This window comes from Motacilla alba, chromosome 18 (assembly GCF_015832195.1).
Source record: "Motacilla alba alba isolate MOTALB_02 chromosome 18, Motacilla_alba_V1.0_pri, whole genome shotgun sequence".
NCBI lineage: Eukaryota > Metazoa > Chordata > Aves > Passeriformes > Motacillidae > Motacilla > Motacilla alba.
In genome coordinates, this window is record NC_052033.1 from 5,023,062 (window position 1) to 5,049,202 (window position 26,141).

Genomic DNA, 26,141 nt, shown 5'->3' on the forward strand with positions numbered 1-26,141 from the left:
ATACTGTAAATACTAATAATACACTGGAGTACACTAATATCCTAGATAATAATATATTAATAAAATACTAATATACTAAATGTAAAAATAATTGCTAGTACAAATGCAAAGGAAATAGGAATAAAATAAATGAATAAAACTGAATAAAATGAAATAAAATAAATAAAAAATAAAATAATTTTAAATGAAAAAAAATGAAAATAAAAGAAAATCAATAAATAAAATTAAAAATTAAATAAATAAATATAAAACATTAAATAAATGAAAATGAAATAAAATAAATATATAATAAATATATAATAAAAATAAATAAAAATAAAATAAAATAAAAATAAATAAAAATAAAATAAATATAAGGACCTTTTCCCTACTCCTCTTCACACACGGCTGATTTAAATAAGAACATCTATCTTCGAAATTGTGTGTATCAAACAATCCATCACGGGCAGGCTGCAAAGCTCCCCAAATCTGTAATTATGGTGTCACAGCTGATTGTGATGAAAGTGGAGCTGTCAGGGAGGCATTTGGGAGACAAACACACTGCTCCCAGCAGCTCTCCCAGGAGTGCTCACAAAGCTCTGCTGCCATATGGGCCCTGATTAATAGCCCAGCCTATATGTAAATATTTAGCTGTTTAGGAAGCAACAGGATCCAATTACCTTTCATCCCATCCCTCTCCTCGTGACAGAGCACAAAGCAGAATTTCTGCTTGGCTTTTTTTTTTATTTTTTCCCTTGGAACAAGATAAAAAGAAAGTGCCCCGGTGAGTCACACTGCAGTGCTGGCATTAAGGACATCCGTCTCTGCAGCGAGGTGGCACCGGCTGGGCACTCAGCTGGCCCGGGCAGCTGCACTCTGGTGCCATTCTCATCCCCTGAAAAATCCCTTCAGCCAGGGTTTTACTCCTGGGAAGCTGAGAAGCCTCAGAGAAAAGGAAAACAATTCTTATCTCATTTGCTTCTCCTGTGTTTTGTTCCTTTAGAATGTGTTTGGAGATTGTTCACCCGCAGGTTTCATTGGATTCTGCAGTGAATCATTTTCACTCTTTGGCCAATCAGGGCCAAGCTGTGTCAGACTCTGGAGAGAGCCACGAGTTTCATTATTATCTTTTTAGCCTTCTGTCTGTATCCTTGCTGTATTCTTTAGTATAGTTTAGTACAGCATTCTTTAATATAATATAGTATCATAAAATAATAAATTAGCCTTTTGAGAACATGGAGTCAGACTCATCATTCCTGCCTTTGTCAGGACATTCCCAGCAAATACAAAACACTCTGGGGCTGGCTCATCCCTGGAATGTCCCTCCACTGGCACTCAGCCCCTGGTGACTGTCCCCGTGAGCACAGCTCCTGCTGCTCCATCGCCCACGCCGGAGCAGAGCTTTCCTCAGGAGCTCTGGGCTTTCAGGATGATCCTCCAAGCTCGCAGCTGCTGGGGGAAGAGCAGCCTGAGCACTTCACAGTCCCCAGGGGCACAAACCAGGCCTTTGTGGCTCTCACAGCAGCAGGGCCACGTGGAGGCTCAGCTTTAGCAGGGTGAGAGAGGAGAAAGATGAGCCTCCACAACGATTTCATTTTCTGGAAACTATTGTGTGACTTTCCTGGCAAGGTCAACATTTCTGACTGTATTCTCCTTACTTTTTCCTATCCATTCCACATTCCGGCCTTCTCCACTCTCTCTTCAGGGCTGCAGCTCATCCCCTCCTCGTGGAAATGCTGGAGCCCTGACTGGATGAGTGTCACCACAGCCTGGACCACCAGGCTTCTCCAGCCCCCAGTTCTGAGGCAGTTTCAATCCTCTGTCCCAGGCACATGGAAGCAGGGCATGACTTCCCTAGGATGCAGACGAGGAGAGAGGCCAGCCTGGTAATGATCTCAGTCCCAGGGGGCAGCTCAGGCAGATGTTCATCCAGCCTGTGTCTGTTTGCATTTCCAGCTTTTTGCCTGGATCCTCTAAGCCAGCACCAAGTCCATCAATTTGAACAGGGCGAAACCATCCTGGGTGTGAGTTATTCCTGAAGATAAGTGACTGCAAGTTGGGCTCTCTGCTCCAAGGCGTTCTCCTGATAAATAAGCAGCAACAGCACCAAAGCTTTACTGCAGGCTTCCAAGGAAGTGAAATGCAGAATGTTTTCCCAGAACCCCATAATTCAAAAATACCCTGTCCAATTCCACACTTCCTCATGGAGACAAAGCACTCTGCTCTGGGCTGAGCCCAGACATGAAAAATAAGATGCGGGTTGGAGCAGCCATTGGAAATTTAGAGGAATGATGCATTTAAAATTAACTTACAGAGGGTTTCTCTACCCCAACAGTGGCTGTGGAGCACTTTGGGGTCACCTGAGGAGGGACACGGCTACAGAGCTGGACATTGCTGTACTGCAGGCAGAGCCAGAAGGAATTCACCTCTGTTCAGCAGCCACCAGGCTCCTGCTTTCTCAGATCAAACCCTGCTGAAGCCTTTTGCTCCCAGAACGAGCTCAAAAATGGAGATATTTCAAAAAAGGAAAAGATGCAGGAATCAGCACGTAAAAATCCAAAGGATGAGGAATATGTGAGCAGCAGCAAGCAATCCAAGGTTTTCCCATCATGCAGGTCTCCATGAGGGAATCCAGGCTCTGTGAGGCTCCCAGGCACACATCTGTGATTAATCCCCTGCTGTCATTCCAGTCCATCCCATTCCAGCATTTATTGTCCCTCAACCCTGCCAGGACCTCTCTGCCCTGGAGGTGCTGGAACAGATCAACAAATTGGTGACACCAAATGATGGTGACATGTCCAAAGGAGGACACAAAGGTGGGGAAGGGTCTGGAGGGGCCACATGAGGAGTGGCTGAGGCACTTCCAGTGCTGGGGACAGCTCTGGGACGCTCAGGACAGGGAGGACAATGAGGGGCTGGAGCACGTCCAGGGAAGGGAACGGAGCTGGGGAAGGGGCTGGAGCAGCTGAGGGAGCTGGGAAGGGGCTCAGCCTGGAGCAAAGGAGGCTCAGGGGGACCCTTGTGGCTCTGCACAGCTCCTGCCAGGAGGGGACAGCCCCTGTCAGGGCTCTGCTCCAGGGAACAGGGACAGGAGCAGAGGGAACGGCCTCAGGCTGGGCCAGGGCAGCTCAGGATGGGCACAGCAGGAATTTCCCCATGGAAAAGGGGCTCAGGCCTTGGAAATGCCCAGGGAGGGTTGGAGTGCCCATCCCTGGGGGTGCCCAGGGAATTCCTAGAGGTGGCACTGAGTGCTCTGGGCTGGGGACAAGGTAGGGACAGCCTGGACTCGATGGGCTGGGAGAGCTTTCCCAGACTGAATGATCCTGGAATTCCTGGCAGCAGGCAAATCACTCAGGGTTGGACATCAGCGCTCTGCTGACCAGGGAAGGTCAATCACACCTGGTTTATCCAAGGGGATGCAGAAGTTTTCTCCTAAGATATTCTGAGAAGAAAGAAATGAATCAGGCAGGACCACACATAAAGAAACAGTGATGACAAGCAGAAAATTGCAGAGCTTTGGAAAGTTATGGCCAGATAGAAACCATCCAGCACGGAAGTCTTTAGGTGACCTAACCCAGCTGCTGCTAATGTTCCAGCAATAATAAACAGGAGCCACTTCCCTGGCTCCTCTCCTTTGGGATTCTCCACTGCAACACTGGTTGGTACTTGAATGCCATCGTTTATAGCAAAGCTGTTGTCTGTTATCACAAACACAGGGACATTATTACAGAACTCACCCTGCAGCAGGATATGAATCTGAGTTAACCTTAGCAGACACCAAATATTTACTTTAGAAAAGGCAAAGATATTATTTCATAAATCAGAAATTGTTCCCTTGGCCCTTGAAGGACACTTCAAAGCACACTTGTAATTACGAAGCACATCCTGGGGCGCCGCAGCAGTTGAATCCATGGCTGCCCCGTGGCTCCGGGCTCCCAGCTCGGCTGTGCCTGAGGTCCCTGGATGGGAATCCCTGCTTCCACTCACTGCTGTCCTGCAGGGACAGGGCTCACTGAGAGGCTGGCTCGCTGTGGGAATGCAATGAGGGGGCTCAGAGGTGTTGCTCCATGAGTTTTGAGCAGCCTCTCACGTGAGCTGGGGCTTCCAAAGGTGAGACAATCCCCAGCTTCCTGCTCCAGACCCTTCCCTGTCCATTGCTCACAGCAGAAGGGACAGAGAGTGGCATTCTGTCATCACACCCGTGTGCCCAGGGCTGCCCTGGGAGGCTGAGCTGGAGCAGAGGCTGGGCAGAGCTGCAGAATAAAGCAGGGATTTATTCAAAGCATCTCCTCCATGGATCCACCTTGGGCAGCACAAGAGCCCAGCCAGGGCTGCAGCCAAGATGAACCCAAATGGTCCCAAAATGCACGAGCGCTCCCGGGGTCTCTCCCTTGGCTCAGCTCTGCTCCATTTGCACCTTGCAGTTCATTGTCCAGTTCCAGCTTTAGCCCAGGCACTCCCACCCTGCTTGTTTTCCTCTCCTCAGCCCACGCTGTTTGTGCTCCTGGGCTGAGCTTTGGATCATTTGTCCTTGGTGCCCAGCTGGAGCAGGAATTGTTTTGTCTCCCTGCTCTGTGCAGAGAGCTCACCAACACTTAAAATGAAGCTCAGAAGTGCACACTAAAGAAACACAGAACCTGAAAAATATAAAAGCTAAAATTTAAGGCATCACCAGTGTCAGTCCCATGGCAGGCACAACCAGATCCTTCCTGCCTGGCCTGAGAGCTTTCCAAGGACCTGTCCCCTTCCATGGCAATGGCCCTGCCAGCGCCTCCAGGACCCGTCACCCTCGGAGGAGAGGTGACAACAGAGCCAGTTCTGGCAGAAGGACACACCAGCCTTTGGGGGGAGGTGAAAAGCCTGGCCAGGGACCAGCCTGGAGCAGAGGAATTCTCCCAGTCAGCATTCAGCCCTGAATCCCACTGGATCACTCCCCCCGAGGGGGAACCAGCCAGGTTCTCACCACAGTGCCTGGGAATTGCCCCTTGAAATCACCCTTTGGAATTGCCCCTTGGAACTGCCCCTTGGCACACCAGCAGTTCTGTCTGGGCATCACTTCCCAGAGATGGAGGAATGGGAATTTGGACCCCAAAGCACAGAGCAGGCTTATCCAAAAGCCCAGGTTAGCAAGGTTCCCCAAAGCCCTGGGCAGGTGATGCCCCTGAGATGCCCGGACACTGCCACCTGCACTGGGCACAGTCTCCTCATGGCCACGGTGAAATCCCCCCCAGGAGCTCTTGCCAGCTTCTCCTTGTGCTGCTGGGAACATCCCAAAGGAGCCAGGGATGTTGGCAAACTGAACTTGAGTCCCTCTGCAACACGACCCTCCCTGGGGCTCCCCTGGTGACACAGGACAAGCCACCAAACAGCCCTGTGTCCCCAGGGGACATCAACCCTGGAGTCAGGCTCCCATCCTTTCTGGGTCTGCATTTTAAACTGATTTTCTGCTGCTCTCCACATTTTTCCCGTTGCTTATTATGGTTGGAAATATTCACTTCCAGGCTCTGCATGTTAATTCCTCCCTGCCACACTCTCCCCGCTCCTGTGCCCCTGGCCAGAAGATCCCAAGGTACAAATCTTTTGTTTCCCAGAGAATACTCGCCGCTAGAAGCTCATCTTTATTTATCAGGAGTTGTGTCAGCAAGGCTTTAAAAACCCAGCTGATCTCCCTTGCCTGCTCACTGCAAATCAAAAGAGCCTGCGGGAAATCGGGTAGAACAACCATTAGATGAAATAAAAGCTGCCCCTCCGCCTCCCGTGCTTCCCTAATCCTCTTCCCAGCGAGTGTAATGCCCACTGTGCTAATCCACGGGACACGGGGGGCTGCGGGAGCGTGGGCTGGAATTACAGCAGCTCCTCTGCGGGATCACTGAGCAGAGCATTGCATTGTCCTCATCATCCTCCCGGCCTGCGGAGAGCTGGGCACGGGGAGGGTGGATTTTCCACGGAGCTGGAGTTGCAGTTCCTCCCCTCAGGCTCCAGCTGTGCCCAGGGGAGCAGGGAGATTCCAGCCGGGGGAATTCTCACCCCTCCTCACCTCCAAGGTGCACACAGCAGCCGGAGCACGTCCGGATTGTTCGTGGAGCCAAGAGTTGAGAGGAGCCAGTAAAAATGTCTCAGTGCAAGGCACAGGAGCTTCGTTTCTGGGAGCTCTGGAGCTCTGCTCTCCTTCCTTCAGAGCCGGAGGCTGCAGGGGCACAGGAGGATGCCTGGCTTCTGCCCTTCCACCTCTCACTGACATCTCTCTTTCCAGGTGCTGCTGTTTTTCTGTGCCTCCGGAGTTAAAATTCTCTCTTCCCAGTGTTGTGTCCCGAGCAGAACAGGACACACTGCTGTCACTGCTGCGACAACAGAGCAGTGTCCCAAAGCCCCGGGACACGGAAAGTGAGACCCTGGGAAGCGAGAGAGGTCAGTTCTCAGAGCCTGTGCCACTGCACAGGTTTAAGGAGTGCAGCTTTTATTGTGGGCACAGGTTTTCTGTACCCAAGCAGCACTCTAAGTCTACAGATGCTGTAAGCATCCCTCCGAGTCCAAGGCTGCAGCCACCCCACGCTGGGGAGGGCAGGATTCACTTTATGGGCAAGTTCCTGACCTGTTCAGCCAGATGGGAGGCAGCCAGACCTTACAGCACAAGAATTTGCACTATTCCTGTGCCCCTCTCGGGTGGGCTCAGGGCTGGGATCACTCAGCTCCTGCAGGTTCAGCCCCTGCTGCCCCCAGGTGAATGCATTTGGTGACAAATCCATTGCTGTGCTCAGAGCAGTGACAGAGCTGGTGAGCCACAGTGGGGCAGTCCCGAAGCTGTGCATGGCTGCTGCGATCAGATCGTTGATCTGAGAGCACCCAGCGAGGTCCCTGCCTTGGCAACCTGCCCCAGCCCAGCCCTGAGCTCCTGCTGGCTGGGGAGGAAGCAGCTCCCACCAGGCTGGAGCTCCTCAGCCCCCTGTGTCTCCAGGGAGGGCTCAGGGGCTCCAGGGGTGGATCTCCTGCCCTCTGAGATGTTCTGCACTGGCTCAGCTCTGACCTCAGTCCTTGCTCAGACAGGGGATTCTGACCCAAATCTGGGCTCCCTCAGGGTTCCAGAGGTGACTCCCTGACCTGGCACAGGGACCCCAGCAGCGCAAATCCCCCTCCCCAAACACCAGGGTGGCTGAGAAATTTTTTCCAGCCCTCAGCAGCTCCCTTTGTGCCAGCTAAAGATCCTTCTTCACCAGCTGGGCACCTCAGACAGTGGCCGTGAGCAGTGCTGGCCAGGGACACAGCCCTCCTGGGCTCCAACATCAGCAGCAAGAGCTCAGCACTTCATTTTGCTTTGTTTTGTTGGGTTTTGGTTTGTTTTGTTTTCAAAGGCATCCTCTGCTGGAGCTTCCTCTGGTGCTGCCACCCCAGCTCCTTGCACAGATGAGATTTTATTTGTGTGAAATGACTCCTGGGGGTTTGTTGTCATTGCTCAGGTCTGGGAGATTTATTATAAAACAATTTCTCCAGAAACTGTGACGAATAAAAATTTCCATTCCATGTATTTCAATGTGAAAACGCTGGTGGGAAGAAGCCAAGCAAAATATTTCTTGGGTTTTCTCTTTTTCTCCAAATCCTAAACTGGAGAAATCCAGGTTGTTTTCTTTTTTTTCAAGTGGAAAATGAGAGCATTTGCCTTGACTTTCTGTGCCCATGACAATGTGAAGAAATATTTATTGCAGGGAGAGAGCAACAGGCTCTCCACAATGCAAAAGGGCTGAGGATTTATTGGGAAGTCTCCTTTTCATGAGGGAAAACGTTGTTGTGTTATTTCTTCAGCTGCTCCCCCTGTTTTTCTGTTGCTTCTGTGGCTTTCTCACAGAGGGAAACACAGAGGAGGCAACGCAGAAACGGAACTTTTCTGTTTGAAAACAGAGCTGGCAAAAAATAAGGGAAAATCCTGGGTCGGTTTCAAGCTGCTGCCTGGAAACTTAAATGCAGAGCAAATGACAATTTTGTCTCACTTAGAAATTTCCCTGGGGGAAAACTCCCAGTTCTCACTCCGCTCTGCTTTTTGAGCTTTCCAGATCTCTAAAACCTCCCCTGACGAGTTGTTCCTGGAGGGGTTTTCATAATCCTGGTGGTGAATTGTCCCTGTCACACACCAAAGCCACCAACAAAGGGCAGGGATTGACTCCTGGCACATCCCACCCACGGCTTCTTTCAAGCCCTTTGGACCAGAGATTGGTTTTAATGAAACCTTCCACCCTCACACGCATGAAATGCAGCAAATTGAGTTTTTGGTTGTGAAATAACAGTTCCCAAACCCTGCCAAAGGCGGGCTGGCAGAGCAGCACTGATGGAGCCTGGGGGTGCAAAGGGGAAGGACCCCCTTGCCTCTTACCCCTGATATCCCCAAATCTGCACATTTTTATCCCAGCTCTGAATTCTGCCTCTTCTTCTGGCTTTGTAGGGCTTTCCTGGCAATGGGGTGGGTGAGAAATGATTCCTCTTTTCCCCAGGGACCCTGTCTGAGGTGCCAAATCCTCATTTCCACCTCAGCTTGAGGAAATCTGAGGTTGGTCCCTCGTCCATCCCTGATTCCACGAAGCTGGTTTTGCACAGCCTGGGAGAAGAGCTGGACACTGCTGGGAAATTTGCTGCTGATAGTGGGGATTTTAGGAAATTCTGGGGCTGCAAATGGAGAATTGCAGATGGATTTGATCAGTGGAAATGGCTGCTGAAAGCCTGGGTAAATAATGGGGGGAAGGGAAGGGAAGGGAAGGGAAGGGAAGGGAAGGGAAGGGAAGGGAAGGGAAGGGAAGGGAAGGGAAGGGAAGGGAAGGGAAGGGAAGGGAAGGGAAGGGAAGGGAAGGGAAGGGAAGGAGAAGGGAAGGGAAGGGAAGGGAAGGGAAGGGAAGGGAAGGGAAGGGAAGGGAAGGGAAGGGAAGGGAAGGGAAGGGAAGGACCCCAGAGTTCCTGAGCCAAGTCCTTCCCTGTGTCCCCCTCTTTGCTGTCAGTCTGTAATTCAGGCAGATTTTGAACAAGAGGTTAGAAATTATATTTAACAAGTTTTTAATTGCTTCATGAATCCATGCATCATTTCAGAACTCAAAACATTTTGCAGCAAACAGTTCCACGCTTTAATTAATTAGAAGCTGAATAGGAAATGCACCTTTCTCTTTTCCCCCTAACTTGCTGTGTTACAGATTATTCCTTCTTGGTTTGGGGTTATAAAAACCAGGCTATAAATGCCCTTTTCATCTGTTTGGTGCCACTTAGAGTCTTCAGGATTATTATTGTATCTCCCAGGATGTTTTTCCCTGGTGGAACAGTTCCCTTAGTTCCTGTTCCCCCTGTGGAGATCACAGTGCACTTTGGAACGTCCTTCTTGCTGTTCCCTCTGGTTTTCCAGCTCTGCACCTGATTCTGCTGCAAGTTTTTGGATCATCCATGGCTTCAATCAAACCCTCCTGCAAAAGCTCAACTCCTCCTTTAAAGAGCACTAATGGGTGTGCAAGGCAGCCCTTGCCCTGATAAATGCCATGGCCAATCCTTTACTTTTATCCTATTTATCCCTGAGCCTGCCACTTCCAATCCCCAGTGAGGATTTCAAAGTACTCATTCCATTAATTTGAGACAGTTCCTCCAATTCTTAGCCCATAAAGAAAAGTTCCACTGGCAGAATTTTCCTCAGTTCCTCCCCAGCAAACATCAATGTGAAGAATTCATCTGGATTTTCTGCTCCAGCCTTATCTTCCTCGAGCTTTTCCGTTCATGCCTGACTCATTCCGTGGCCTTGGAGCCTCTCTGGCAGCGCTCCTGCTGCTGCTGCTGCCTTCAGGAGGATTTGTTGGTATTTCTTGTACAGTTAGCAAGTTGTTCCTCGAAATATTTCCTGGCCTGTCTTGTGATGATTTCCCAAGCATCTTGCCAGAGCTGATGTTCCTCCCTCGCTCCCCCTTTAGACACCACACGCAGCTGAGGACTTGCAGGGAGTTAATGCTGTGTGACAGGAGTCACAGCAGGGGGAAAGCGCAGCGGAAATGTGTCACAGCATCCCTCAAAACCTGCGCTGGAGGTGGGACCTGCCACAGCTGTCCCCAGCCCCGGCTGTCCCCGTGTCACCGTGGGGATGTGGGTGAGCAGAGCACGGTCCCAGGGAGCAGAAAATCCAGCCTGGAATTCACAGAGACACCAGCCAACAGCCATGGGCTGGTTTGTTCCTCAAACCCAGTCATTGCCCTGCATCCCGGAGCTGTCCCAGCCTCCCTCACCCCCCCAAAGCTCCTTTTCCACCACAGAGGAATTTGGGAGAGCCATTGGAGGTTAATTTGGCAAAGCCTCTCCAGGTAATTGGCCCTGGGGGCACCCCCAGCTCCGGGGCCGCCTGGGCTCTGCCTGGCACCCTGCGGCCACAGAGCCCCTGACACCATTAATTGTCCAGACAATTTAAAATGAAGCGAGAATAAATGTAATTAGTTATTAGAGTTTATTAGCGGCTCATATCCTTCGGCAGATCCTGTCTTTATTCGGTGTTTAATGGGATTAATAACTCCTTAAGCAGGCATGTGACAGCCAAGAGCAGTGAAATTCCACAGCTGGGACACAAACCTTCTCTTGCTTCTTCATTTTACCCTCGTTTTTTTTTTTAGAGAGGGACATTTTTTCAGGTCCCTTCTTGACAATTTTCTGGTTTCTTGACAGAGGAAAGGATAAGTTATTGGGATAGGAAGCAGGTGTTGGCTGCTGCTGGGATTCTCAGGCAGGATCAGCCACAAAACCCACCCTGGAAATCCAGGAGTTTCTTAACCAAAATGTCTCATTCTGCCCCATCCTGCTGCAAGTTCCATCCTCTGCTTCATCCCAAAGGGCTGGAGAGCAGCACACACTGAACTTCCTCACTCAGGAGCATGGGTAGGGTCACGTAATACAGGAGAGAAGAGCCTTGTGGCATCCGTGTCCAAAAGTTGAGCATAAACAACAACACAAACTGAATTCTGCCTCATCTTCATTTATTCCTGACATAAACAACAACACAAACTGAACTCTGCCTCATCTTCATTTATTCCTGACATAAACAGCAACACAAACTGAATTCTGCCTCATCTTCATTTACTCCTGGCAGGCCAGCAGACAGCAAACTGCAGCCAGGACAGCAGCAGGAGAGCATTAAACCAAAGCAGGGCACAGCAGAGCTGCCCTCAGAGCAGGGGCAGGCTGGGCAGGGAGAGCCAGCTGCCTGCTCAAGACTCATCTGCCCAACTCTGCCCAGCTTCTCAGAGAGGAGCACGAGTCATTTGGCAAATGCCCCGACTTTGTGTTTGTTGTTATGGCAAACCCCACCCTTGAGAGCGACCTGGGCGAGCTTGGAGAGCCCGTGGTGGTGCAGACCCTGCAGATCAGCATTGCAGGGGGCTGAGACCCCCCTGGACTCATTGGGGGCACACAGGAGTGGGGGGCTCTGCAGCCCTGGGACAGGGCAGAGGAGGAGGAGGAGGGAGGCAGGCCCAGGTACCAGCAGCATCCTCCCCAGCGCAGCAGTGGCATGATGCAAACTGGAGGCACCAGCCAGGATCTCCCAGCAAGGGCTCAGTCCTGCTCTTCACAGCTGGGAACATCAGTGGTGACAGCTCCAAGGCAGAGCATCTCCTAAATGTCCACCTTGAGGCTTCTCCAGCTTCCCTGTGGAGGGGCAGCTGCTCTGGGGGTCCCTCGGTCTGTGCTGGAAAGGTTTGGGGCAGGCTCAGCATCCGTCCAGCCTGCCCTGGGAGCCTGCTGCCATCACCACCTTCTCCTGAGCTCTGTAATTGATTGAGTGCTTAATGAAGCTCTGCATTTCCACCCCCCACGGCCCTGAGCTGCTGCTCTGCTCCGCCGGCTCCTGTGATCTGTCAGGGTCACTTTGGAGGGACATTACTCACCAGACAAGGAGGAATGCCCAGGTGCTGGCAGCAGTGAGGTGGAAAGGAATGATGGCAGGTTCCTGTTGCAGCCACATGAGCCCCAGCCTGGGCTGGAAGGGAGGCTGTTCGGGGGCACATCTGGAGCTCACAGGGCACATCTGGAGCTCACAGGGCACATCTGCAACTCAGAGCCAGGCTGGGGACACCTGAGCCTCTGGGCTGCAGCGCCAGACTGGGGTGATGTTGAATTTGCAGGGTCCCCAGGACAAAGGGAGAGATGAGAATCTGACTCCATGTTCCTAGAAGGCTAATTTATTATTATATTATATTTATATTTATATTATATTATATTATATTATATTATATTATATTATATTATATTATATTATATTATATTATATTATATTGTATTATATTACATTAAATGCTATACTAAATCTATACTAAAGAATAGAGAAAGGATCAAGACAGAAGGCTACAAAGAATGACAATGAAAACTCGTGACTGACTCCTCAGAGTCCAACACAGTTAAACAATGAAGTAAAAACAATTCACATGAAGCCAATCAAACAATGGCCAGTTGGTAAACAATCTCCAGACCACATGCCAAAGCAGCAAACACAGGAGAAGCAATCAGATAATTATTATTTACATTCTCCTCTGAGGCTTCTCAGCTTCCCAGGAGAAGAAATCCTGGCGAAGGGGTTTTTCAGAGAATATGACAGTGACAGGGTGAGCTGGCTGAGAGCTGCCAGGGATTCACTGGAGAAAATGCCATCATTTTTCTGGGTGTTTCAGTGCAAGTTCCTGCCCATGGTGGGGAGGTTGGAGCTGGATTGGAGCTTTAAGGTCCCTTCCAACCCAAACTTCTCCATGATTCCATGATTCCAGGGTGCTGTGGTTCCATGACACTCATATCTCAGCCACTGTGTAGGTCAGTTCCAGAAGTGCTCCACCTTTGGGCTTGGCTCCCCCACTGAAGCTGAAGCACAGAACAAAATCTTCCAGCCCCAGGAGTGGCAGCTGAGGTGGATGTGGCAGCAAGAGCTCGTTCTTTGGGGAGGAGGGTAATTTCAGAGCTCTTCAGACAGTAAATGAGGTGTCCTTCTAGGAAGAGATAACCAGCAAAATGAGAACGTTTCCTAGAAGACAGAGAAATGCAAATAATCTTGGCACTGCACACGGCGCAGGCAATCCACCTTCCCTCTTCTCTGCAGAGTCACGTGGAGATGTTTGTTCACACCTGGTACTGCTGCACAAACGTTTTGTTCTCTTCTCCTGCTCCCTGTTTGATTTTCCCACTTTCTGTGCCCCACCAAGACCTGGCCTGAGCCGCTGCCCTGGGCCCCGAGGATCACACACACCCTCTGCTCATTTCCAGGCTGCCGTGTGCCTCCCACCCGGGCTCTGAGCAGTGCTTTATACAATATTTATGTTTCGCTGAGACGTGAGAGGTCACTGAGCCTGACGGAGCTGAAGCCTCTGCCTGTGGGAGGGGGGCTCTGCTGCAGCATCAGCAGAAAGTAAATGAGCTCCCAAATGAGAGTTCAGAGAGTGCTGGCTGTCATTTCCATACAGCTCTGCACTCTGCTCCTTCCTTCGAGGGAGGAAGAGCTGCTGCAAGTGTCTGCTCAGCAGCAGGCTGGGGCTGGGACAGAGCACCAGGGGGATCAGTGTTTGCTGCAGCTGCAGCGAGGCTTTCCTGCCCGTTCCTGCTGAGCTGAGCAGCTCAGGAGCAAAGCCCTTGCCCAGAGCAGCAGAGAAAAGGTGAAGCCTCCATTTGCCACCCAGGTGGTTCCACAGCTCAGCCCTCCCTCCCTCTGCAGCACTTCAAGCACCTGGACAGGCAAATCCTGCATTTCTTCACCTCCCTCCTCCCTGCCAGGACCCCGGGCACACAGAGGTGACATGAGAGCTCCAGGGTCACAGGGGAGGAAAGGTGCTGATCTCAGCTTCCCCTCCCCAGCACCCGGCTGCCTCCAGGCTGCTCACAGCCTGTTCAAGGGAAAAAGGAGTCATGAGCACCCTGAGGGGCTGTGCTGGAAAAACTGAGCTGTGAAAGGGCCAGATGAGGGACAGGATAAACGTTTGTGACCAGGAGGCACTTCAGAACCAAACATCTGCTTGCTGGGGGGGGACTGATTCCCCTGAGCTGGGGCAGAGTCAGAGGGGCTCGGTTCCTACAGGGATTTGGGAATGCAGGCTGGCAGACAGGACTCAGCCTGTGCAGGAGGGGCAGCTGGAGGAGCAGCAGGATGTGCCAGGGCATCCCAAATGGCAGCAGCTGCCTGCCCAGCTGGCTGAGCCCTACCTGCAGGGATGGGGAGCTGGCACCGAGTCCTTCCGGAGCTGCTGGCATCCACCTGGAGCCTGGGATGTGAGCTGGGCTTTGCTGAGCTGCACTGGCTGAAGCCCTGCTCCTGGGCTTTGCAGAGCTGGGCTGGGTGATGCCCTGCTCCTGGGCTTTGCTGAGCTGGGCTTTGCTGAGCTGCACTGGCTGAGGCCCTGCTCCTGGGCTTTGCTGAGCTGCACTGGCTGAGGCCCTGCTCCTGGGCTTTGCTGAGCTGGGCTTTGCTGAGCTGCACTGGCTGAGGCCCTGCTCCAGCTGCTCTGCAGGGTTTGGAGTCAGTCCCACCCTGCCCGTGGCAGTGACAGCCCTGGGGGTGTCCAGCTTCACCCCTTCTCCTTGCCCCTTGCTGGAGAGGGAAGAGTTCAGCCCCACCCTTTGGACTCTTGGTGCTGTAGATGTTGGGAACAGACAGGAGATCCACAGATCAACTGGAAGATGATTCTTCCTGAGCTTCAAAGCCAAAGAAGGTCACTGGTGCTTGCAGTTAAACAGAAATTGGGAAGGGAAATCCCAAAAGTGAAGGGCTGCTCTGGGTCCCTGGCTGTGGAGAGCTTTTCAGTTGAAAGGTGGGAGAGCAAAACCTTTTCCCTCTCCGCCACTTCCAGCTCTGTCCCAAAATCCCCGAGGTGCCCCACTGGCAGCACTCCGGAGCAGTGGCAGCTCCACCTGACCCTGGCCTCCAGGCCAAAAGCACCTGTGGAGCAGCTTCCACACGATTTCTACTGCCCAGAATACATTTTTTGTTCTGTTTGTGCTAAAACCCAGAAGAACAATTTTTAGGGAAGATTCAGCACAAGGCTTGTTCCCAGCCAGGAGGGAATGAGGCAAGAAGGTGATTCTTTTCCCCTGCAGATTGCTGCCAGCTCTATTTCAGAGGAACCAACCTGCCCAGCCACCTCTGCCCCCCTTAAACAATTTCCTCTCTTATTCCCTGTCAAGCAGCAGGCAACGATGCGGGCAGCACAAGTGGTTCCACACTTACCCAGGCAGTGAAAGGGCAGAATTACCTGGGATGCCCCTCGGAGCAGCAAATGTGGCGTGAAGGAACCTGCCCAGCTCTCGGGGTGATAATAATGATGATGATGATGATAATAACAATTTATTTTTTTTTAATAGGGGGATGGTGTCAGTGCACCTGAGCAGGGCAACCCCATATTTTTCCCTTTCCCAAACCTGCAGGGAGCTGCACAGAGCTCTGATCTGCTGGAGAGCATTCCTGAGGCTGCAAACCAGACGGTGCACTGCAAAACTTCCCCAAAATGAGCAGGATTGGTAGATTTATTTTTAATTCTGCATTTCTTTGAAGCTGCATTTTTTTTTTTTTTTTATCTTTTCATCCCCCATTTACTCTGCTAGCAGGGACTGTTTCCATATTTCCCCCCCCTTTTGCCTTTTCCAAATCCTGGCTGTTTTGTGGTGGCAGAGTGACAAGAGAGCTTTGAAACTGCACAGCTCTGCCAGCGCTGGCAAAATTTTGCAGGAAAATAGAGCAGTGGAAATAAAAATTGCAAAGAGGTGGGCGGAAAAAAATAAGCATTTTGTGCTGCTTAAAAATGTTAAAAACTTCTCTAAGAAAAAACCCTCCAACAGGTGATTTGAAGGCACTGAACACCGTGAAAGAAAAATCCCCTAGATTGGTTTTACTGAGCAAATACTAATTTTTGACCAGTTTTTCTAATCTCCGAGGCATCCAGCAGCACCAGTGGGTGAGGAATTGATTTCTTTTTATGCCTGGGTGTTTCTAGAAGTCTCTGTGGTGAGGCTGGACCCTTCTGCCTGCTGGGCTGAGGTTTGGACACCAGGAAAATCCTGCCCTGGGGGTGCTCCCTGTGCAGTGGGGTCAGGACAGGGCTGGGCAGGGACAGGGGCTCTTCACCTGCTGCCTGCTCCCTGAGAACCCCAGCCCTGCTGGCAGCACCCCACTCAGAGCTGAGATCAAAGGGGACACGGAGCTGGCAGCCCCTTTGTTCTTTCGGGAGGTGACAGGGATGTTTACAGCTCCCAGGGAGGCTGTGCCTCCGAGGCAGCGTGCCCTGCTCTCTCAGCCCCGGTGCTGTCATCTGCCAGGAGAAAACGTGTTCCCTTTTGATCCTCTCCCGCAGCAGCATCAAAACAAAGCAGGCACAAGAGGCTGAAGTTTTTAGTCAGCACCCTGTTCAAAGCCTTCCCTTCCCGAGGGGGGAAAAGGGAGCAAAGGAAATGTGCAGACAATGAATACCAAAGAGAGCTGCTGGTAGAACACATCCCCACGCTGGTGATAATTAGCACGAACTCCAGGATTCACAGAAGGCTGATCAATAATTTTTTATGAGAAACCCATTGCTTTTATAGGCAGCTATGACACAGGTGGAATTGATTGGTCCTTCAGTTAAAACACCAGCACCACTGGCTAATATGGAAATCACCCTTTGGTACGCAAATCTCATAACACATTCCACGTGTTCTCAACACCAGGAGCAGCAGGTTAAGATAAGAACCGCTTATCATTCCCTTCTCTGATCTTCTCACAGCCTTCCCCAGGACAATGCCAGGAAAAGTTGTGTTCCTCTCCGTGAGATTGGTACAGGTAGGGCTCACCACCCCTAAAACTCTGCTAGGTAAGTCCTGTGTGGGTTCCTGCTGGATTTGCCTGGAAACGCAAGCAGAGGTGATGATGCCAGCCCCCTCTGGGGCACAGGGGCAGCTCCAGAGCCTGTTCCTCACTTGCAGCAGCCCCGCAGCCTGTTCCTCACTTGCAGCAGCCTGTCCCTCACTTGCAGCAGCTCCAGAGCCTGTTCCTCGCTTGCAGCAGCCCCGCAGCCTGTTCCTCACTTGCAGCAGCCCCGCAGCCTGTCCCTCACTTGCAGCAGCCTGTTCCTCACTTGCAGCAGCTCTGCTGTTTGCTTCACCCTGCAGCTCAGCTGAACCCAGGGCAGGCCTTGGGGCTGTCCCAGCAATGGTTGTAATTCCCCGGGATTACTCTTGCTGAACTCAGAACTTGAATTCTTCTCTCAGCAGAGAGCTGCTGCCACAGAAAACAGAGCCTGAGGAGGCAACAGGATCGCGGGGGCCACCAAGTCATGGAGAAAGGCATTGTGCCAGGGCTGAGGAGGCTGCAGCTCCAGCTGGGTTTGAGGGATGGGCAGAAATGGAGGAGCTCCATAAGCAGCTCCCCCAAAGGGGTGAGAACTGCCTGCTTGCAGAAATTCCCATCACTCCAGTGGAGAGGCTTTGCTGGGCTTAGGGAAAGGCATGAAAATAGCAGACAGCTTTAAAATCCCTGACCATAAAGCGTGGCCCCAGAAGGTCCCCCTGCACCAAGATCTGTGGTGGTGAAGCGTCTCCTCCCCGTGTCACACCAGGGTACAGGGTGACTCTGGGGCCTCAGGTGCAGCCCAGGCCAGAAGGAAGCAGGTTTGGCTGATCAGGCGACCTCCAACCCTTGTTTTCCATGCTCTGAAAGGTTTTGCCTGGAGAAGACTCTGGCAGGGAAGAAGAGGCACAAATGAAGGAGGGAACAGAACCATGGAATGGTTTGGACTGGAAGGGACCTCAAAGCCCATCCAGTGCCACTCCTGCCATGGCAGGGACACCTTCCACTGTCCCAGCTGCTCCCAGCCCTGTCCAGCCTGGCCTTGGGCACTGCCAGGGATCCAGGGGCAGCCCCAGCTGCTCTGGGCACCTGTGCCAGGGCCTGCCCACCCTCATCTAATAAAACCCCTCCTTTATCTAAATCTCTGCTCTTTTAGACAAGAACTCCTCTCCTGGCATTCCCCAGAACTCCACTGCCTGTGGAGCCACTGAACGTCCCCTGCTCCAGGCATTCTGCTCTGCAAATCCACGGACCTGCCCTGCCAGGAGAGCAGAGCAGAGCAGGGGATTCTCTCCTCCAGGCAGGGCTGGCCTTGGCCATTCCCTGAAGGACAGAGCAGGAGCCTCTGGAGCAGTGATTGCTGAGCAGCCCAGCCACAGGGCTCCTGCTGGGCTTCCCATCCCCTCCTCAGCTGCCCTGGGGCTTGTTTCTGTTCAGGAGCCTTTGGCAGCCCTGTTATTTTGTGCTCTGCATGTGTCACTCTTTATAAGCTGGAGCTGCTCCGTGTTGAGATAGACACTGATAAATGCAGTAATCACATGGGGCTGTCTGAGCAAAGAGATTTGAAACCACTTTTTTTCCTCCTTTTATTTCCTTTTTTTTTTTTTTCCTCTTAGTGTCACATCTTGTACTGTTTCAGCTTTCCCTTTAACAGCCTTATTCCTTCTCTGCAAACATCTACTGAGGGAAAAATGAGGGGGAATGAGGGTGATTTGTGAGTCACACATGGCTCTGAGGACAGGGACCATGTCAAGGGTTTGAGGTGCCCTCCAAGCAGAACTCTGCTCCTGTAACTCTGCCTTGTGCTTCTCTTGCACTGCCAGGGAAGCAGCATTTGGCTCCTGGGCTCCTGCAGAGGATCAGGCTGAAAAAGGGATAAACCTCCCAGGAGAGAGGAGTCCCAGTCTCCTCCCTGGCCTTGGGTGGGCAGGGCAGTCCCTGGCATGATCCTGCTCCCTGCCAGGGCAGGGCTGTGCTCCACCCTGACCCTGCTCCCTCCATCCAGACCCTGCTCCCTCCACCCTGACCCTGCTCCCTGCCAGCTGCCAGGGCAGGGCTGTGCTCCATCCACACCTGGCTGGGCTGGGCTGGGCTGGGCTGGCAGCCCCAGCCTGGGCTGCTCTGGAGCCTTCAGCCTCACCCCATCATCACCTGCTCCCCCTTCCTTTGGGACACACCAAAGCCCTGCAAGGAAGAGCCCAGGTGACTTAGGGACCCCTGGGTGGGGTGGGGAGCAGCTCTCCCTCCTCCTGCTCTGCCAGGCTCACCTGCAGCCTCCTGCAGACATTTCCAGGTCCTGTTTGAGTTTCCAGAGTTGCCCGTCCCTCCTGGGCAGCCCCGGCCCCTCAGCAGGAGTCTGGAATTCTGGGGGTTCTGTCCTCAGAATGAACCTGGTAAATGTGATTTGCTGGGGAGGGTTTGGGCTCGTTCCAGAGGTGCTGTCTGTGATTTATCTCCCTATCCCTGCCCAGGCACTCAACCCAACCCAGAGCCACTTGAGCTCCATTTCCCACTTGCCGTGCACGACCTTTCAGGAGAGGGAAATGCTTTCCCATTATCTGCTTAAAGGCATCTTTATTTTGCCATTGTATTTCCCAGCCATTTTCCTGTAAATCTCAATAAAACAGCCGGGGTTACTGCAAGAGCTGTTTCAACAATGAAAGCAGCTTTGCCCTAAAAGTTGCATTCAGCCTAATGAAGATCCATCTGCCACAGCACAAAACTCGGGGAAATAATGAGGGGAAATAGGTTTGGTGAGCACATCCTTCACTCTGAGAGCAGCCAGGAGCTCCCCTGCCTGTTGTGAAGGAATAGAGGAACAGTTTGTGCCCTTTGGCTTGCAGTCAGTAAATAATGAGAAGCAGGCAGCTGCTGCAGGTTTGCCCAGCCCGAGCTGCTGCCAAGAGCCAGGGCTGAGGCAGAGCCACAGGTCAGACCTGAGCCCCGCAGAAATGCCAGGGCAGGTGGCATCTTTGCATTAGAAGTATCAGCAGCTGTCTGATGCTGGCTGGGCCACACTCAAAGGCTTTGTGGGACGTTCTGGCCAAGTGGGAAGCAGCTGAAACCCAGCAGACCCCTTCTCCTGCTGAGGGATCAGTGCTGGGAGCCCCCAGAGTAAAGGCAGCACTGAACTTCCATGGCCTTGGGTCTCTGGGGGCTGCCTCACCACACACACCACACACAGCACAGACTGCTCACCCCGTCCCCATGCTCAGGGTCCCAAAGGGACCTTCTTGCCTGACACCTCCAAGCCAGGTTGGAGCTGGGCAGGGATTTCACCTCTGCTGTGCCCCGTGCATTCCCACAGAACCAGCTGGGAGGGCTCCAGCCCCAAAGGGAGATGGGACATCCAGGACACCCCTCTGTCCCTCCCCATGCTCTTGCCATGCCTGCAGCAGCAGGTTCGGGGCTGGAACAGGGAAGTTTCCTTGGCACAGCTCAGAGTCCAGCCGTCCCTGTCACCTGCTGTCACCTGGGCAGTGGCACCTGCAGGTGTGTCACCGTCCCCACCCCACTGAAGGACCCCCAGCTCTCTGCCAAGCCCACCATGAGGCCCCTAAAGCATTTCCCCAGCATCGGGCAGGGGTGGTGACACTGCTGTCATTACCACAGCCATGACAGCAGCTGCTGGTTCCTCTCAGGGAACCCCGGAATCCCGGCATGGTTTGGATTCCAGTTGCACCCCAAGCAGAGCTCAGCACCTGGCAGAGGTGAGCCCATGTGGGAACCCAGGACATCCCTCTGGGTGCCCTGGATGGCCCGAGCTGCTGCCAGCGGGATGTCCTGGGTTCCCAAAAGCCCAGGGCACAGGAGGTCAGGACAGCACTTGACTCCAAGGTCTCATCCCAAGGGGAAGCGCTGCCCTTAAACCAGATAGGAGGAATCAGGAGTTGCTCCATCAAACTTCCTAAAACGGGTTTTCAAAGCTCTCCTGTCAACTTCGTGTCAAGGCGAGAGAGAGACAGACAGCCTGTCTGGCACTGCCTCGTGAAGGGATTTCTCTGACCACGCTGAGGATCCAAGCAGAAAGCAGCAGAGGCAGTTAAACGCTCCAATGCTTTGTCTTCTGTCAGCATCAATATCTGGAATTAGGTCCTGAAGGATTCATTGGAAAACATCTCCAAAATGAGTGAGTCCTCCCAAGGCCCAGCTGAAATTTCATCGTTAATGGAGGTAACTGGTCACTTTTTGGCCAAAACCATCCCAAAAAAAGCCCAACCAAATCACGTTTGGCTTTCAACTTCGGCCAACAAAACACAAAGTTCTTTCTCTGAGTTTGAATTTTCTTATGGAATAAACAGAGAGAAAAACCAGCTTGAGGAAAGTAGTTTTTCATTAAACTGTTGCTCTTCCACAAGGCAGTTCCTTCTAGAACTTGAATTCCCAGAAAAAATGTCCGCACTGTTCAGAGTGGGCCGTTATTCTCTGTCCTTCTCCTTGTGGAGAAGACATTTAGGATGCAAAAAGTAAAGATCATTCCTATTCTCAGACTCGGGGTGGGCTCCCTGGGACTGTTCTGTGCAGGGCCAGGAGCTGGGATTGCTGATCCCTGTGGATCCTTCCCACTTTGGGATATTCTGGGATGGTTTCTCAGTGTTCAGGGCAAAGCTGACACTTGCAGGGGCGTGCAGGGAGATGAACCCCGTGGGTGTCTGGAGCATCCCAAGCCATTTTCCACGTGAAATAACCCCAGGTAATCGGGGTAATTGCTGCTTTAGCTCCAAACCTGCTGCCCTGCTTTCCTTGGGCAGTTTTTGTCCTCTCAGAAAGGAAAACTCTGCCTTGAAGTTTTCCTTTCCAGGCGACTCAGTGCAAGGAACCTTCAGCCCAGTCTCACAGATATCTCCAGGTTTACCCTGAACTGAAGGTGGATTTGCTGGAGAAGGGACATTTTCATGGCAAAACCCTTCTGAATTGCCTCCAAATGCTCCCTGCCCACACCTAAAATCCCAAAAACCTCAACAGGAAGGGCAGAGCCTGGAAGAGGCCGTTGTGCAGCCCGGTCCCTCGCTCCCTCCCTGTTCCATCAGCTCAGGGAGCTCTGTCGTGCCCAGCACTAACAGCACACACTCCAAGCACACTTCCCTGCTTTTCTCCCTGCTCACAGCCAGCCTTTCCCTTTCCTCTTCCCTTTGGGAAGGCAGAATTACAGCACAGACCGGGACTGGGTTAACAAAAGTGTTGGTGAGGCAGCGTCGGAGCCCATTAAGCGAGAGCTTGGCTCTCATGCTAATTTTCATTTTAATAAAGAACAAATGGGCTGGGCTGCCACACAAAAGCCTGGAGCTGCTCGGAACGGAGCTGGGAGCAGCACAGCCCTGCTGTGTTATTAGGTTTCGGGGGTGGAAAACTCCTACAAATCATTTGTGTCCGTTGCCTAAATGGAACGCGCAGGGAATAATTTGAAGCGGGGAAGCATTAAGAAAGTAAAGGATCCACTTCTGCCCTCGTTTGCTCAGCTTAAACACCTTGCTTTGTTTGCTGCCCTTGTTAGAGAAATTGTGCCTTGGTTAAACTTAAAATATGAGCGTGATTATCGGACCCAAATATAAACCAATAGAGAGCAGAAAACACTATTCATAGCCACGGAGAGCAGGAGCTTTACATGATTTCCATAGTGTGCCATGCATTTTTAGGAAGGAGAAAAAGGTCTTGGAAAGAAACAGCTGACAGGGAAATCATTATGAGAGATTTCTTTGCTCACAGGGTAGTCCTAAACGAGAATAATGTTGCTCAGGAAAATCACACTTGCAAAGTTATTTGGGCCTGAAGTTCCCCCCTGGCTCGGGGGGCTTTGCAGATGTGCTGAATCAGGGCAGAAGAGGCAAAGCATTTGCACAGGAGCCACGCAGGGAAATCAGCACTTCTGGCTCCTAGCATGGCCTGCAAGGCTGCAGGAGAGGATCCTGCATCCCTGCATCCTCCTGCATCCTCCTGCATCCTCCTGCATCCCCCTGCATCCTCCTGCATCCTCCTGCATCCCTGCATCCTCCTGCATCCTCCTGCATCCTCCTGCATCCCCCTGCATCCTCCTGCATCCCTGCATCCTCCTGCATCCTCCTGCATCCTCCTGCATCCCCCTGCATCCTCCTGGATCCTCCTGCATCCCCCTGCATCCTCCTGCATCCCTGCATCCTCCTGGATCCTCCTGCATCCCCCTGCATCCTCCTGCATCCCTGCATCCTCCTGGATCCTCCTGCATCCCCCTGCATCCTCCTGCATCCCTGCATCCTCCTGCATCCTCCTGCATCCCCCTGCATCCTCCTGCATCCCTGCATCCTCCTGCATCCCCCTGCATCCTCCTGGATCCTCCTGCATCCCCCTGCATCCTCCTGCATCCCCCTGCATCCTCCTGCATCCCTGCATCCTCCTGCATCCCCCTGCATCCTCCTGGATCCTCCTGCATCCCCCTGCATCCTCCTGCATCCTCCTGCATCCTCCTGCATCCCCCTGCATCCTCCTGCATCCCTGCATCCTCCTGCATCCTCCTGCATCCCTGCATCCCTGCATCCTCCTGCATCCCTGCATCCTCCTGCATCCCCCTGCATCCCTGCATCCCCCTGCATCCCTGCATCCTCCTGCATCCTCCTGCGTCCCCCTGCATCCCTGCATCCTCCTGCATCCTCCTGCATCCCTGCATCCCCCTGCATCCCCCTGCATCCTCCTGCATCCTCCTGCATCCCTCTGCATCCCCCTGCATCCTCCTGCATCCCCCTGCATCCCCCTGCATCCCCCTGCATCCTCCTGCATCCTCCTGCATCCCTGCATCCCCCTGCATCCCTGCATCCTCCTGCATCCTCCTGCATCCTCCTGCATCCCTGCATCCCCCTGCATCCTCCTGCATCCTCCTGCATCCTCCTGCATCCTGGGCTTGTCTGGGAGTAGGGAGCAATCCTTGGGGACAGGATCATTCCATGGGGACAGGAGCATCCTCCTGCCCTCTCTCCCTGGGGCTGAGCTGTGCCTTACCCCCGGGGCATGGGCAGGGTGGGAGCCAGAGATGTCAGGGAGGTTAAACAGGCCTGAAAGAGAGAATGGGACAACTGGATCCATCCCTGGCCCTGCCAGGCTCCTCTGGCAGCGCTGTGCCACTGGGGAAGCACCACCAGCCCTGCCGAGCCCACGGCCAAGCCCCCAGTGCACCGGCACTGCCTCTGCTTGATCCCCCAAAAACTGAATCAGGCTTTAAAGTCAAACTTTGGCGCCATCTAAACTCAACCAGGACAGAGAGAGCGCTCAGGAATGTGGAGAAACTCAGGCCCCCATCAGCTGGGCCTGTTCCTTTAAGCAGAACTTCAAATCTGGTGCTAAACGCTCACTCCCCGCTTCCATTTATTTATTTATGCTTTTAATTCTCTCCTAGATGCCGGGAAACATATTTGCATTTCATTAAAATGTATTTTCCCCACTTAGTTCTGCATTCTTTCCTGGCAAATGTTGCCTTTTTGTCATTTTCCCCGGGCCTGGAGCAGACTCGGCGTGGTGCAGCTGCTTTGCTCGAGCAGCCCCTGGATCCTCAGGCTGGCTCCTGGCCCTGCAGCCCCGTGGGCACCTCAGGAGGCTCTGGAGTCCATGGATCACCAGGTCATGGTCACCACAGCCTGAGGAGCACAAAGAGCAACACGTGGATGCGGAAATCTGAAGGACGTGGGCAGGTCCTGGATCTGCAGCCCTGCCAAAGGGGCTGGGGGTGGCATTTAGCAGGGCTCGGGCACATCTGCCGTCAGTGCCAGCTTTCCTCCCCTCTGGAAGTAGCTTGGCTGGCACAGCTGGCCACCAGCACCGTGGCACTGCAGCCAAGGCCCTGCAGGATCTGGGGACGGGCAGAGTCTGCAGGTCCCACCTCCCACCCAGCATTTCCCTGCACAGACACACATCCCTCCCACCCTGACGGGCCGGGCCAGAGGAACAGCCTTTGTGCAGCACGGGAGTGACACCTCGGTGATCCTGAGCCATGAAACCCCCTCCCATCCCATGGACCCCATCCCATGGACCCCATCCCATCCCAATGGATCCCATCCCATCCCATGGACCCCATCCCATGGACCCCATCCCAATGGATCCCATCCCATGGACCCCATCCCATGGACCCCATCCCAATGGATCCCATCCCATGGACCCCATCCCATGGACCCCATCCCAATGGATCCCATCCCATCCCAATGGATCCCATCCCATGAACCCCATCCCATCCCAATGGATCCCATCCTATCCCAATGGATCCCATCCCATGGATCCCATCCCAATGGATCCCATCCCATCCCATGGACCCCATCCCAATGGATCCCATCCCAATGGATCCCATCCAAATGGATCCCATCCCATCCCATGGATCCCATCCCAATGGATCCCATTCCATCCCATGGATCCCATCCCATCCCATCCCATCAATCCCATGGATCCCATCCCACCCCATGGATCTCATCCATGCCATCCCATCCCTGGTTCATTCCCCATCCCTCTGCCCCTCTGCCCCTGTCCAGCTCCCACCCCAGCTGCAGGACCCACCATTCCCATCAGGATCCCTGCCCTCTCCCTGCCTCTGGGTCCTTTTCCTGCCAAACGGGCTCGGAGCTGTCCTGAGCCTGGCTCCAGACCAGCTCTGCTCCTGCCCACCCAGCACTGACCTTCTCTGCAGCTCTTCCCTGGGTGGCTCAGTCCCATCCAGCTCCAGCTCCATCCGTATTTCATCACCAGAGGTGCAATTAAAGCTCCCAGTCCTCGTCAGCTCAGCTGTCCCGTCCTCTCTGCTCACCAGCCCCTGGCAGAGGCTCGCTGAGGCTGGGCCGTGGCTCCAGGAGGTGAAACTCAGCCTGCTTCGGAGTGGAAGCAGCTCCAGCCAATGATTTATTCGATTTTAGCGCCTCAGAGATGTTAAAAGCAGCCTCTGCCCCCCAGCCACTTTTCCCCCCAGCCCTACACTGAAGCTGAGCACAGGAAAAGCGCCGGCGATGCAAAGCACTGTTAATATTTAAGTCAGACGTGCAGAAAGATACATTTGAGCATGGCAGAAATTAACTGGGTGGAGAAGAGAAGCATTTCCAGGAGTGAAGAGCTTTAGCCAAGTCAAACACTGCCACCCTGTTCTCCTGAAGTTCTCTAAGCCTTCTGATGTTTACATTTCTGTAATAGAGTTTCATGTAAATAATGATTGTTTTACATTCCTTTCTGAAAGAAGAAAGAACTGATCAGCTGTGGGTTTCACCTTTAAAATTCCACAAATACCAAAATCAAGAAATGAACGCACTCTTTTTGTACTTTAAACACCTCAGCGTGGGAGTGTCCTTCATTTCGTGTCACATTGCAACCAAACCTGAGTGCAGGAGCACTGTCCCTTCCCCTGGCTCCCCATGTGTGCTGACAGGGACAGACAGTG

At 52.8% G+C, this 26,141-nt stretch overlaps 1 long non-coding RNA gene across 1 annotated transcript; it reads right to left on the reverse strand.

The window, feature by feature from the left end:
• Positions 1–24,091: 24,091 nt before the first annotated feature.
• Positions 24,092–25,789, reverse strand: LOC119709429. Its single transcript, XR_005259360.1, has 2 exons — positions 25,393–25,789; positions 24,092–24,366 (listed from the first exon to the last, which is right to left on the reverse strand). It is a non-coding gene; the product is annotated as an uncharacterized LOC119709429 (long non-coding RNA).
• Positions 25,790–26,141: the final 352 nt, after the last annotated feature.